The 12,676-nt window shown below is 38.5% G+C and overlaps 1 protein-coding gene across 2 annotated transcripts in view; it reads left to right on the top strand.

Moving 5' to 3' along the window:
* The window catches only part of LOC109848148 (U3 small nucleolar RNA-associated protein 25), a 38,667-nt gene continuing 37,095 nt past the window's right edge, over window positions 11,105–12,676 (top strand). For both annotated transcript variants that reach the window (XM_020417515.1, XM_020417514.1), the window contains exon 1: window positions 11,105–11,369. The gene's annotated coding sequence lies outside the window, so the exon portion shown is untranslated. The remainder of the gene's footprint in view (window positions 11,370–12,676) is intronic.

Here is a 12,676-nt window from a genome sequence, read left to right as displayed (position 1 = left end):
AAGTATTAACACACATAATATAAGCCCTAAACTAATTTACCCAAGCTTGATTGGTCTTCAATATGCTTGACTTGGTAATCTCGTGGATGAAGCTTGAACTTGATCTTTAACTTTGAATTGCAAGGCTTCACTCCACTATTCTACCAACCTCCATTGGATATCATCGTTGAAGCTCTATTCCATCCATCCTCCAACACGTTATTTGTCTATAATAAATAAGAAAACACAAATACTAGACAAACAACATTAGTGGTAAATTGTTTGTTAAACATCATCAAAACAAGAAGGCCAATACATCGGTCATACTACTATTACTAGGCTTCTCAACATATTTCTTCTCTATAATGTCTAAGATATCAAGGTCAATGCATCGTAGATAAATCCTCATTCTAGCCTTCTAATAAGTAAAGTTGCTACCTATTCGCGGGAAAAATTGTTGTTTTCATTGAAGTCATTATACTCTTTGGTAACAGTTTATCGGTTACAGAAAGATCCGGTCTTTTTATAAGATCCGGTTACAACGAAATCAAAAAGAAAAAGTTACAATATTCCTTGTTTGTCGAACGAATCACGAGCTCCTGTTTTGCGGTCACTCGCTTTGGGGGGTTCTTCGCCTGCGCCGGGGTTAATCCGTGGACCACCGCGCGATCTTGATCCGATTGGATCTAAACGATATAACGGGTGTTATCTCACGAAGGAAATAACAACCGGGGGTACTATTTCACCAAGGAAATAATAGCCTTCTTGGGATCAAAAACCAAGTTTTGATCCGGAGTGAAACCGTGTAGATCTCAGATCTGATCTCTTTCGAACTCCTGCCTTATTTGGCGTGGATGATCGCTAAGAACCAGATCTGGAAGTCGAGTCTTCAAAGCTTCAAAAGTGCAAGTCCAATTCTCAATCCGGCAGAGTTTCGGCTTCAAAAGTTCCAACCTCCCACAAATGAGCCATCAGCCCCTATTTATAGGCACTCAGATCTATACCTTGGCACAGGTGGCCGGCCACCTTGGTGGCTCGGTTTTGGCCGAGTCCTCCAAATGTTGGTTTTCGACATTTTCGGTTTCGCTGTTGATTTGGACTCTGATTTGTTGATCTGAATCCTGATTTGGCAGTAAACCCGCTTGGTTTCGCTGTTGATTTGGACTCTGATTTGTTGATCTGAATCCTGATTTGGCAGTAAATCCGCCTCGTCATTGATCTGAACTCTGATTTGGATGTCCGGATCCCGATTTGGCAGTAAATCCGCCTTGGAGTGTAGGCGTATAAAACTGCCTATAGGTCCCTTAACACAGCTCGGCACGGTGATTCAACAAACCAACGAACCATCGGGCGACATATCCAAATGGTTTGTCGAATCACCGTGCCGAGCTGTGTTAAGGGACCTATAAGCAGTTTTATACGCCTACACTACCGGTAAAAAGTGGGGGTCTAGTGGTAGATTGTCCCTCAAGATATACACATTCAAAGAAGCCTCCATTGGATCTTTTCTCTGAGGTGGTTAAACCAAAAAAAAATATAGAGACCTTGCTCTGATACCAATTGTTGGACCCTAGAGGGGTGTGAATAGGGTTATGAGGAAATAAATATGCAATTAAAAATAAGATAATGCAATACACCACAAAATAAAATACTAAAATAATATAAAGGAGATGAGTTAGGAAATAGTGACACGGCCCAACTCTATTACAAATTAACGGTTGTAATTAACCCAACCCGACGCCTCAAACGGCAAGGGAAGAGGAGAAATCATAGCATTAAGCCTATGAAAAACTTCTCGACAACTCATCATACTGAGGGGAATAGTATGGCTAGCCCTATTCAAACAGTAATCGGTAAAGACAAATCAAATCCGTTGATAGCTGAGAATTTGCTAAAAATCCTAATTGGAGATCTTTGGCAGCGATTGAATAATTCAATCTCACTGAGTTCAATTGGAAGGTGCCTCGCTATGTCTGAATGATGATCATTTTGTAGGTCTTCATATCCAAAGTATTCCAGACCCCATGTGACCTGATTCAGGTCTGAAAACTTTGGAGGGGTCTTGTAGGCAATAAAAATTACCTTTATCCCTGCACAACAACTTGGAACAAGCAAAAGAGATTAAGGGTCCATCTCTGGAAAGGTAGGACAACTCCCTGAGAGTCCACCCGACTCAGGCTGACTCCCCAAAGAGTCTAGCCCCCTAGACGACTCGAATGGCCAACCCCTGAAGAGTCCAGCCCTCAGACAACTCAAATGGCCGAGACCCCCTCATCGACTCGAAGGGCCGAGACCCCATCGTCGACTCAAAGTGGTGGAGACCCCCTCATCGGCTCGAAGTGGTGGAGACCCCCTCGTCGACTCGAAGGGTGGTGTCAGTCCACACCTCGAAGACCAAGTGGCTAAGACCCCCTCGTCGACTTGAAGGGCGAAGACCCCCTCGTCGAATCCAAGTGGCTGAGACCCACTCGTCGAGTTGAAGGGCCGAGACCCCCTCATCAACTCGAAGGGCGGTGTCAATTGGCACTTCAAAGACCAAGTGGCTGATACCCCCACATCAACTCGAAGGGCCGAGACCCTCTCATTGACTCGAAGTGGCGGAGACCCCCTCGCCGACTTGAAGGACGGTGTCAGTCCGCACTTCGAAGACCAAGTGGTGGAGACCCCCTAATCAACTCGCCAAAACCGAGTGGCCGAGACCCCCTCGTCGACTCAAAGGGTGGTGCCAGTCTCCCGTCCAAAGTCAACTCTCCAAGACCTCGGGACGACACCTATTCTTGTCGACTCGAAGGACGGTGTTAATCTCCCACTCGAAGACGACTCGCCACCATGAGTCGGATCCGCTTGAAGGCTTGAAGCTCACCTCTAGGCTCGAGCACGCCTAAAGGCCAAGCTCGCTTGACAGCCAGAAGCTTGCCTATATGGGTCAAGCTCACCTGCATGAGCCAGACTCTCCTGACCTCCTCACCAGCACGCTTGTCAACTACCCACTTGGGGTATGGGAATAGTCACATCGATGGTCATATACCAAATTTCAAGAGAGAGAGCATGGTGCTCCTCACCTAGGCATGGCCATCACGGGATTGGCCAGAACTCTCCTACTCTATAATATCCATTGATGGTATTTTCGTCAAAAGTTGCTATCATTGTCATTGAATCTATTACAACTTTGGTCATTACAATAAACTTGAATAAAATAAAAAGTTAATATTTTTATAAGATCTCCTTACACAATGAAAATAAAAAGTTTACAACTTTATCAAACAAACGCAGAGAGATCGTTTGTTGGTCTTCTGCTTGTGCGGGATCTTTGCCTGTGCCGGGGACGTTGATATCCGTGGACCGCCTACGGATCAAATCCGATTGACAGAAAATTGACAGAGCTCCTACTTCACCAAGGAAGTATTCGCTTGAAGCTCTGAAATCGACCAAGCGAAATCAGTAACTCTTCTCGAACTTAAGACCAAGCCTAATCTCGAGGAACGGATGGACGGGGGGAGATACGGGTTCAGATACTTCGAAATCCTTCCTCTTTATGCTGAAGTTCGTCGGGATCTGACTTGCCTTCGCTGTAAATTCGTGCTCCTTTGACTCCTCAATCCGGCAGCATCTCATCCTCTTGATAATAACCCCCCTGTGAATTGATCCCCTAAGCCTGTATTTATAGGCTTCAGTTGGGGGTTTTCGGATAAGAATGAGTGATTTGGCCTTATCTTCAGTTAATAACGGCCTAACCACGTTTGTAGATGATATCTAGGCAGTTAGGAACCTCTGGAACAGAAGAAACCGATCGAAATAGCCTAAAAACGTGTTTTGGAGGTTATAGGTAGTTCTGGGCGTGAGATGGATAGATACGACCCATCACCGCGCGGGTCGGGTGGATCCAACCCGCCGCCGCGTGGGTTGGGTGGATCCGACCCGTTGCCGCGCGGGTCAGTTGAGACACCTTTGGTTTTTTGGTTTTAACTCTCTCGTTCGATCTCGGATTGAGCTGGTTCAAGATGCGTTGGAAAGCTGACGAAGATACCTACAACTTTTATCTTTTGAGTTTCCTCAGATTCAAATTTTAGCATGGTCTAAATCCCTCTTCTTTTTATGGACCACTTTGAGGTATTCGACACTCTCTGACTTCTCCGGACTTGTATTGCGTATTTCGTCATTGCGTTGACTTGCATGCTTTGTTAATTTGTTTTATGCACTCGTTAGGTTCTTTATGGCACTTAGAGTTGATCGATGCACGCGAGCTGACTGATGAGTGCGTTCGGTCACTTGGAGCTGACCGGCGCGTGTGGGCTGATTAGCGAGTGCATTCGGTCACTTTGGATCTGACCGATAAGCACGACGGGCACTTGGATAATTCTTTTTGAATCATCCACTCTTTGTTTCAAGTTGTGTGCAGATACTTATAGGTATTTTTAGACGCCTACAGATGGTTACAAGAATAGGGCGGTTGACAGGACCCCCTAGGTGGTCACTTCCCACAGCTAGGGCGGCTAGTGTTCCTCACCCCTACTAGTGGTCAAATTCCACAAATTAAGGGATGGCCCATGTCATCCATTGCCTATTTAAAACTACATTGGACCAATGTTTAAGGGGTTGATTGGTTGCATGGTTTTAGCTAGCTAATCATCCAACTTCTGAAGGTTGAACCTTGGCTCATTTGCTAAAGGCTCCCTTTTTGAAGTAGACTCGATCTGAACTCTTAGATTTGATGCTCATAGCTCTTTGCAGACTTGTCTGAACTCTTAGATTTGAGGCTCATAGCTCTTTGCAGACTCGTCTAAACTCTCAGACTTGAGGCTCTTAGGCGCTTTGCAAGCTTTTGCATAATAGCTCTTTGCAGACTCGTCTGAACTCTCAAACTTGAGGCTCTTAGGCGCTTTGCAAAGCTCTTGCATAGTAGCTCTCTCCAAGCATTCGGTCGACAAACGCAAGCACTTCTTTGGCCTCGGGTAGACTCGAACCCAACCACATCGGACCTTCTACTGCGTACTGAATCTCCAGCCGCGACTTCGATCGTATCGTCCAAGGGAAGCAAACTCGACACAAGCATCAAGGGAGGTGTCCTATCGCTACCAAAGAACCCACGTTAAATAAGAAGGGTCTTCCCTTCTCCTCTGTTGTAAAACATTAATTATTAGTTTGTAATAAGCTAATCTTATAAGCACAAACGACCCCTCGTCGGGAAGTCAATTTTTACACCCATACAAGTATATTGTTCATTGCAATCCTCTTGCATGACATCCTTAGGGTCCCTATTCAACATTGCATCACAACGGTTTTGGTCCCTTCCTCTACCTAATATTGTGAAGATTATTGTGGATGAAGCTTCATTCCTTGATTGCTCAGGTATCGGCATCATTGCTCACAATCATCAAGGTTCCCATCTCCTTTCATACAACACTTTCCTCTCAAGCCCCCTTGAAGCTGAAGCTCATGCTCTCTTCATTGGCCTTCGCCTTGCCCTCGCTAATGGGTGGAACACCATCATCATGGAATCTTACTGTTTGGATCTTGTGCTCATACTTCATGGTGTCATTGCTCATCCACATGCTCTCTCTGGCTTACTTGATGATTGTTGGGATCTCTTCAAATTATTCACATACTCCTATGTCAGCCATATTCAACGCTCGAGAAACACTTGCACACACAAATTAGCTCATTTTGCTTGCAGATATAAATGTACCTCTTTCTCTAACTTTAGTGATGGTCTATATTATATCTGTACTCAAATTATACTTGAAGCTACATAAAGGAATCTTTTTTATTGCTAAAAAAAATTGTTTTTCAAACAAATATTGTATTCTACTTGCATGCTGATGTGGATGTGAACGTTATTTATAAAAAAAAAATGTAACCTACATTCAACTTATTTTTGATTGACCAAACATCCCCTTAAATTTGAAAGGTTGAAAACACCTTAACTACCATCCAATACATGATAATTCCCTTCACTCCCCACATTTTCTAATAGTAATATACTTTATATAACTTTTGGTAACAATTTTCTAAAAATCTATTCATATTAGCATTAATTATTAATGTGTAAAAAATTTACACACAAGTTTACTATAGAATGCACACACCACATGCACCATGTTACTATTATTATAAGCAAACAGAACAGTGAGTCCAAACAGTTTGTTGTCACTTGTATGTAGTCTAATAAGATTCAATGCTGCTACAGTTTTTGGAATATAGAAAGGAACAAAACAAAATCAATCAATAAGATTAAGTAAGGAAAATAAAAGGTTAAATATTAGAAAACTCATCATAACTATAGATGATCATTGAATAAGCCCCCATACCTTGGAAACTTTCAGAACGACCCCCTTAAGTTTAGACATTATAACACACATTTTACAGCAACTTGTGCCAGTTAACATTAGATGAAAAAGAAGGTTTCTAGGAAACTATCCTAATTTGGGCCATATTTCACATTATCATCCTTAATTATCCGAATTTCAGAAAATACTCATGTCGATCATTTTGTTAACATAAAACCATTTATTCTGTTTTCCATCCAATTTTCCATCAAAGGAATTATAGATTTACGATTTTACCTCATATAAGTTTAATTTTGTTGAACTTAAGGATCAAAGTTAAATATTCAAATGTAAGAAGACAAAATTAACCCTTTAAAATTGAACTCAATCTAGTTATTAAATTAACTCTAGTTAATCATTAACTAAATTAATTAAATCAAGGGGTATTGTGAATAGACCCCTGTAGCATTACCCCATTTGTAGATGGATCAATTGTAGTTTTGTTGTTGCATATAGACCCCTATAGCATTTAATCAAGTGCAGATAGACTCCCTTAGTGAATTATTTCGACTCTTTGAGTCAAAAAAATTATCAATTCAAGTTTACGTCCCAACAAATACAATTATAGGGGTCCATCCACATCCTCAAAATTGTTGACTCTTTTATTATAAAAAACAAAAAATAAATAATAAAATAATAAAATAGAATTATAGTTTGTTCTGCTTTCTATAGGGTGCTTCTACTTATTTTTCAAGAAGTAGTAAATGATGATGCTCGATAAACTTTTTTTGCATGCTTATTAAAAGTGCTTCTGCTTTAAATTTTTTTCTACTTTTTGTAATTTATATACGATATATCCTATATATATTTATATATTATTTTTATTAGAAATAAACATGAAGCTAAAATTATGTTTATTTTAGTCATTTCACTTAAAATAATATTTAAGCATAATCTTATGAAATGCCTTAACTATTTTTGATATCAACTATTTTTATTATATGATTATCAAATGATTTTTTCAACAACTTATATAAGTCCACCTCTATAAGCGACTAAACAACTTATTATAAAAGCTCTAGCATACCAAACTATCTTTAAAACTAGGGGGGGATCTTGGTTTGCCCCAAGGATGCAATTCCTCTCTGAAAATTTTCAAACTTACATTTGTTGGCCTCTTTGTTTTGATGATGTTTAACAAACAATTTACATCTAATATTGTTTGTCTAGTGTTTGTGTTTTATATTTATTCTAGGCAAACAATATGTTGGAGGATGGATGGAATTGCGCTTCAATGATCATATCCAATGGAGGTTGGCGGAATAGTGGTTGAAGCCTATGCAATTCAAAGTTAAAGATCTAAGTTCTAGCTTCATCCGCAATGCGTACCAAGTCAAGATGATTGAAGATCAAGATCAAACTTGAGTATATTTAGTTTAGGTTTTATATTATGTGTGTTAAGTGCTTTAAGCTCAATCATATATCACACACATACATTTTAGTTTATATATATATATATATATATATATATATATATATATATATATATATATATATGATTTCATCAATATCAAGTTTATTTAGTTAAATGAAATCATATTTATTGTTTTGAAAAGTTTGTAGAATATGCAATTTTGTGAAAATATTGTTTTATTGGTTTATTGACTTAACAATTATTATATACATCTTTCATTAAGTTAATAAAATTATTTTGTAAAGTTTCAAAACATGGTTTTGCCAAAATGTCAAAATTCATATGCTTAGTTTTCATGTTTTGAACTAGTTTTGTAAAATAATGAGTTTTCACTATTGAGAAGTGCAATTCCAAAAATTCTTTTTGTAACATGTTAATTAACATGTTTATAAACTATTCCCCAAATTTTACAATTTTTGGAATTTATTTGATATTTTTAAACATGGTTTAAAGTTGAGTTTTTCTGTGCATTTCAGATCTGTGCACGTTTAGTCGACTCATTAGTCGACTCATCAGTCGACTCACAAAGTATAGCGGAGTTATGATTTTCGTCTGCTGAGTTGACTCATATAAGTCGACTCATAAGTCGACTTATCGGAGAGCCGTTGTACAGTAACGGCTAGTTTCCAGATTTGATTATTTTAATATTTTTATGGGATTTTGTTGGATTCATGGGCTAGTTTCTTCAAGCCTATATATACCCCTTTACATGAACTATTTTAAGCATCAAAGAGAATGTTTTAACAAAGTTTTAACAAGGGTTTAAGTTTTGTTTAGTGTTCGTTTAAAAAGCTTTTAAGCATTTAAGAGTTTGAGTTTGTGAAATCAATTCTACAAGAGCTTGAGGAGATCATCTATTAGAGTTTGAGCATCCAACTATTCTCCCTCTATCTCTTAATCCATTGAGAAGTTTCCCTAAACTATTTTCTAGCTTTATATCTATTTGTTTGATTATCATCTTATTAAAGCTAGTTTTATATTGAGTTTAGATTTAATTAATCTCATTGTTACACACACCCACTTGAGCTTATTGTATTTGCATTTATAATATATTTAGACTTGTGAGAGATAGTAACATTGAGTTGTGCCTAATTGAGTTCTCGTTCATTGTAGAGAACAAATCATTTGTTGTTATTGTGCTTAATTATAAGGAACACTTTGTAATACACTAGTACACCAAGAGGAGTGTGTGGTGAGAGATGAGATCGTCCCAAGAGGAGTGGGGTAGGTGATAATGCCTAGAGAGAGGTTATAATTCCTAACACTTGAGGGAGATACAGGCTAGAGACCAACACTTGAGGTGATAGTTAGTGTAGTTACATTATGAGTGTTGTAAAGTTTTCGGTGAACTAGAAAACCGATTGTGAGGTGTAAACGTTTTTCGGGTAAGCGTAGAAAACCCGGTGTGATAGTGGAGATCTCCTCGAGGTGAGGAGCGGGGACATAGGTCGTGGGGACCGAACCTCGTGAACATATCGTTTGTTTGTGATTACATTGGGGGCACTTTCTTTTGTGTTTATCATTATATCGCATTTGTCAATTACTCATTGTTTATATTGCCCACTATCTTATTTATCTTGTTTATAGATTGTTTACCCTTGTGTTATTTATATATCCTTGCATATATTTCAACATATATCTCATTGCTAGGATATATCTCTTTGTTCATATTGCATATTATTGCTATTCTTGCTCATAATTAGTTGTTTATATATTGGAAGAATATATTTGTTAATAAGTTTTAATTGGCATTTAAATCAGATTAGATTAGCATAAACCCTATTCACCCCCCTCTAGGGTTCTTTTCTAGTGGCATTAGAGTCCAACAACATTTGATTCATTGAATTATTTCCAGTTCGCCTCTTAAAAAGATTTTACAAATTGCACCTCAGCCTATACAAAACACACTTGAATTCCCACCCAAGCAACACCTACGCCTAGTTTGGTACGTGAGAATCGAGTGAGAAGAGAATGGAATGGAATTAATGTGAGAATGAAAACTCATTTCCATTCTCACGTTTGTGTGCAATTTATAAAATAAAATGGGAATGGACATATTTTGAAATTTTATATTTTATTGATTCTCACTTAAGTGGAAACGCCCGTTCCGTGTCGTTTCATCGAGAATGCTCATTCCTGCATAAAGGGGAAATTAAGAAATGGTAATTGATGAGATGTGAGAATGAACATTCTAACTTCAAAAAAGAGGTTGTGTTGGGTGAGAAGGAATGAAAAGTGAAAATTAATATTCCATTCTCTCTCATTCATGCGTACCAACCGAGTCTTGGGCGAAGGACTAAAACCCTAAAATAAAATAGAATTTTAGAGGCCCAAACCAGATAACCCAAAACCCCAAACTTAATATCCAAAACTAAAACCCAAAACTAATAACTAAAACCCAATACCCAATACTTTATCGAGTCTTTTTTGATATATATATATACTCCCAAAGTTAGATGCATTCTTAACGTTGCCTCTCAAATCATCAAAGTTCTAAATTTGCCCCTCAAATTACCTTATTTGCTTGATTTGGCCCAAACCCTAATTGAGGTTAAAATTTTAGCAGTCTTTAAGGCTAAATTATTTTTGTATCCCATGTTTAATTATTTAGAAAAATAAAATCGGCAAAAAGGAAGAAAAATATAACAATTAAAAATATAACCCATCTAGAAATCCAACCCATCATCAGAAGATAATAGCGGGAATCACTAAAAAAACCCAAATAGCCTTCATGTATGCTTCACGCACACTCGTTTTCTTCATTAGTTTGAGTCGTTCAATGCCATTTTTAAAAAGAAAACCACAAACCTTTTCATAATTATGCTGTGCTATTTAGAAGGAGTTGATGATCATCACTAGCACTTGCACGCTTCCGAAATTGCACAGATCTATAAAACTGTTGCACTTGATCCTTCATGTATACCTAGCTTGTCATCTTGATGAGGTAAAGACCATTGCCCTCCAGGTTCATATCTTCGCAACAATTTGCAAGCAAAATGTTTTCCTATTAAAAAAACTGCAATCAAGATTTAAAAGAGTGAGAAGAAAAAAAGAAAACAGAAGAAGAAGACACGTTTAAGGAGTCAGCGGTAGGGGTGTAAAACAATCTGAATATATTCGGACCGACCGCAACCGTATCCATTTAGAAAGCGGATATAGTAGGAAAAGATTGCAACCATCCGGATACGGTTTCGGTTTGGTTTTAGTTTTGGGTTTTCGAATACGGTATTCGGGTCAATTTTGCGGATACGGTCCGGATATCCAGATGTGTATAACTCAGCTAATTTTTATACTTGGATGTTGGGTCGGGTCGTTATATATACAACCCGTCTTATCCTCTACCCGACCCGATTTAAATTAAATGAAAATTCTCCCGATGGCAGAGATCAACGTCCTCCGCTCTTCTTCTGCCCTAAAATTGACCATCTTATTAAAGCCTCCGCCTTCGACTTCCGCCTTCGACCTCAGCCGTCTCTATTCAAGCCTCCGCCTTTGAACTCCGCCCTCCGCCGTCTCCAAGCCACCGCCTTCGACTTCAGTCGTCTCCAAGGCTCTGCTTTCGACCGACTTCAAGCCTCCGCCTTCAAGCTCGACCGACCATCAACAGCGACCTCCGAAAATTCTCCTCCTCGGTTTCTTCTAACACTAAGGTGAATTCGAAACTCTAATTGGTTGAATGAAAAGACCTAATCTGTATGATAAAAAATCCTAATTTGCTAGCCCTTGGTTGAGTGGAAAGCCCTAGTTTATTTGATAAAAAGCCCTAATTTGCTATCCTTTATTGACTGAAAACTGAAAATACCTAGTTTGTTTGACAAATGATTTAGCTTAAAATTTTGTGAAGTTCTAGAGCACATGCACCTTGAATTAAAGTAGTAAGTTATAAGCTAAAACTTGCTTCGGAATTAGGAACTACAAGCTACTAAAATTAGTGCTCAAAAATTTCAACTGATACCTAAGTGCCAATTCCACCCCCATTCCCAATACCCACATACACACAAATAAATAGAGAATGCACATTGATGTGTAACTGTAATTTTGTAATGTCAATTTTTGAAAATTATAAACCACGAGAGAGTGCATATCTGAATCTGTGTAGCAATGTTCTGGATTTTGTTGCTTGCAAGTATATTATTTTAGTTATTTGCGAGTTATTAAAATTATATATATATTTTTGTCATACCCTATTCATATCCGTTTCCCAAATATCCGATTAATATCTGTATCATATCCGTATCCGACTCTCTAATATCCGAACCGTAATCGTTTCCGTTTAGTACGGATATGATAATGCCTTTTTCTAACCGATGAATATCCGAACCGTATCCATATCCATTTTCAAAAAATTGGATATGGATATGATAAGTGTCATATTCGAACCGTATTAGAGCCAAATGCACTCCTAGTTGGGGGACAAATTTAAGAATACATCTAATTAGGCTTAATAGCGGAAAAATTAACTTATTTCTCTCCATCTCTTTCTCTCTCCTTTCTCTCAAAGCTCAAATTCCCTAAAACCCTAAATCCTAGATCTTCGTCCAAATCCTAAATCTGAGAGCCCTTGCTCAGACCCGCCGCCGTCGCCTGACCTCCGACCGATCCGCCGCCGCCCGGACCACTGTCCAGACCCACTGCCGCCCATTCCTCTTCCTCTCCCCAACTTCTCACCTATTAGCAAGTAAGGTTTTAAATATCGGATATCGGGAAAATATCGGATGGCCAAAATTCATATCGGATTGCGGATATCGGGGAAATATTAAGGATATGTGGTAAATATCGGAATGCCATAATGAATGTTTGCATACATAGTATAATGCATTAAAATGTAATCTCAACATATGTAATGAAATTTAAGCATACAAAATATGAATAATATATGTTTAGGATCACTAATCAACCTTCTAAAATAAACATAAGTGCAAAGCAACGTTGCAACATTCGATCTGCTTTTTTTAGG

This window comes from Asparagus officinalis, chromosome 7 (assembly GCF_001876935.1).
Source record: "Asparagus officinalis chromosome 7, Aspof.V1, whole genome shotgun sequence".
NCBI lineage: Eukaryota > Viridiplantae > Streptophyta > Magnoliopsida > Asparagales > Asparagaceae > Asparagus > Asparagus officinalis.
This window is presented reverse-complemented; position numbering and strand designations above follow the sequence as displayed.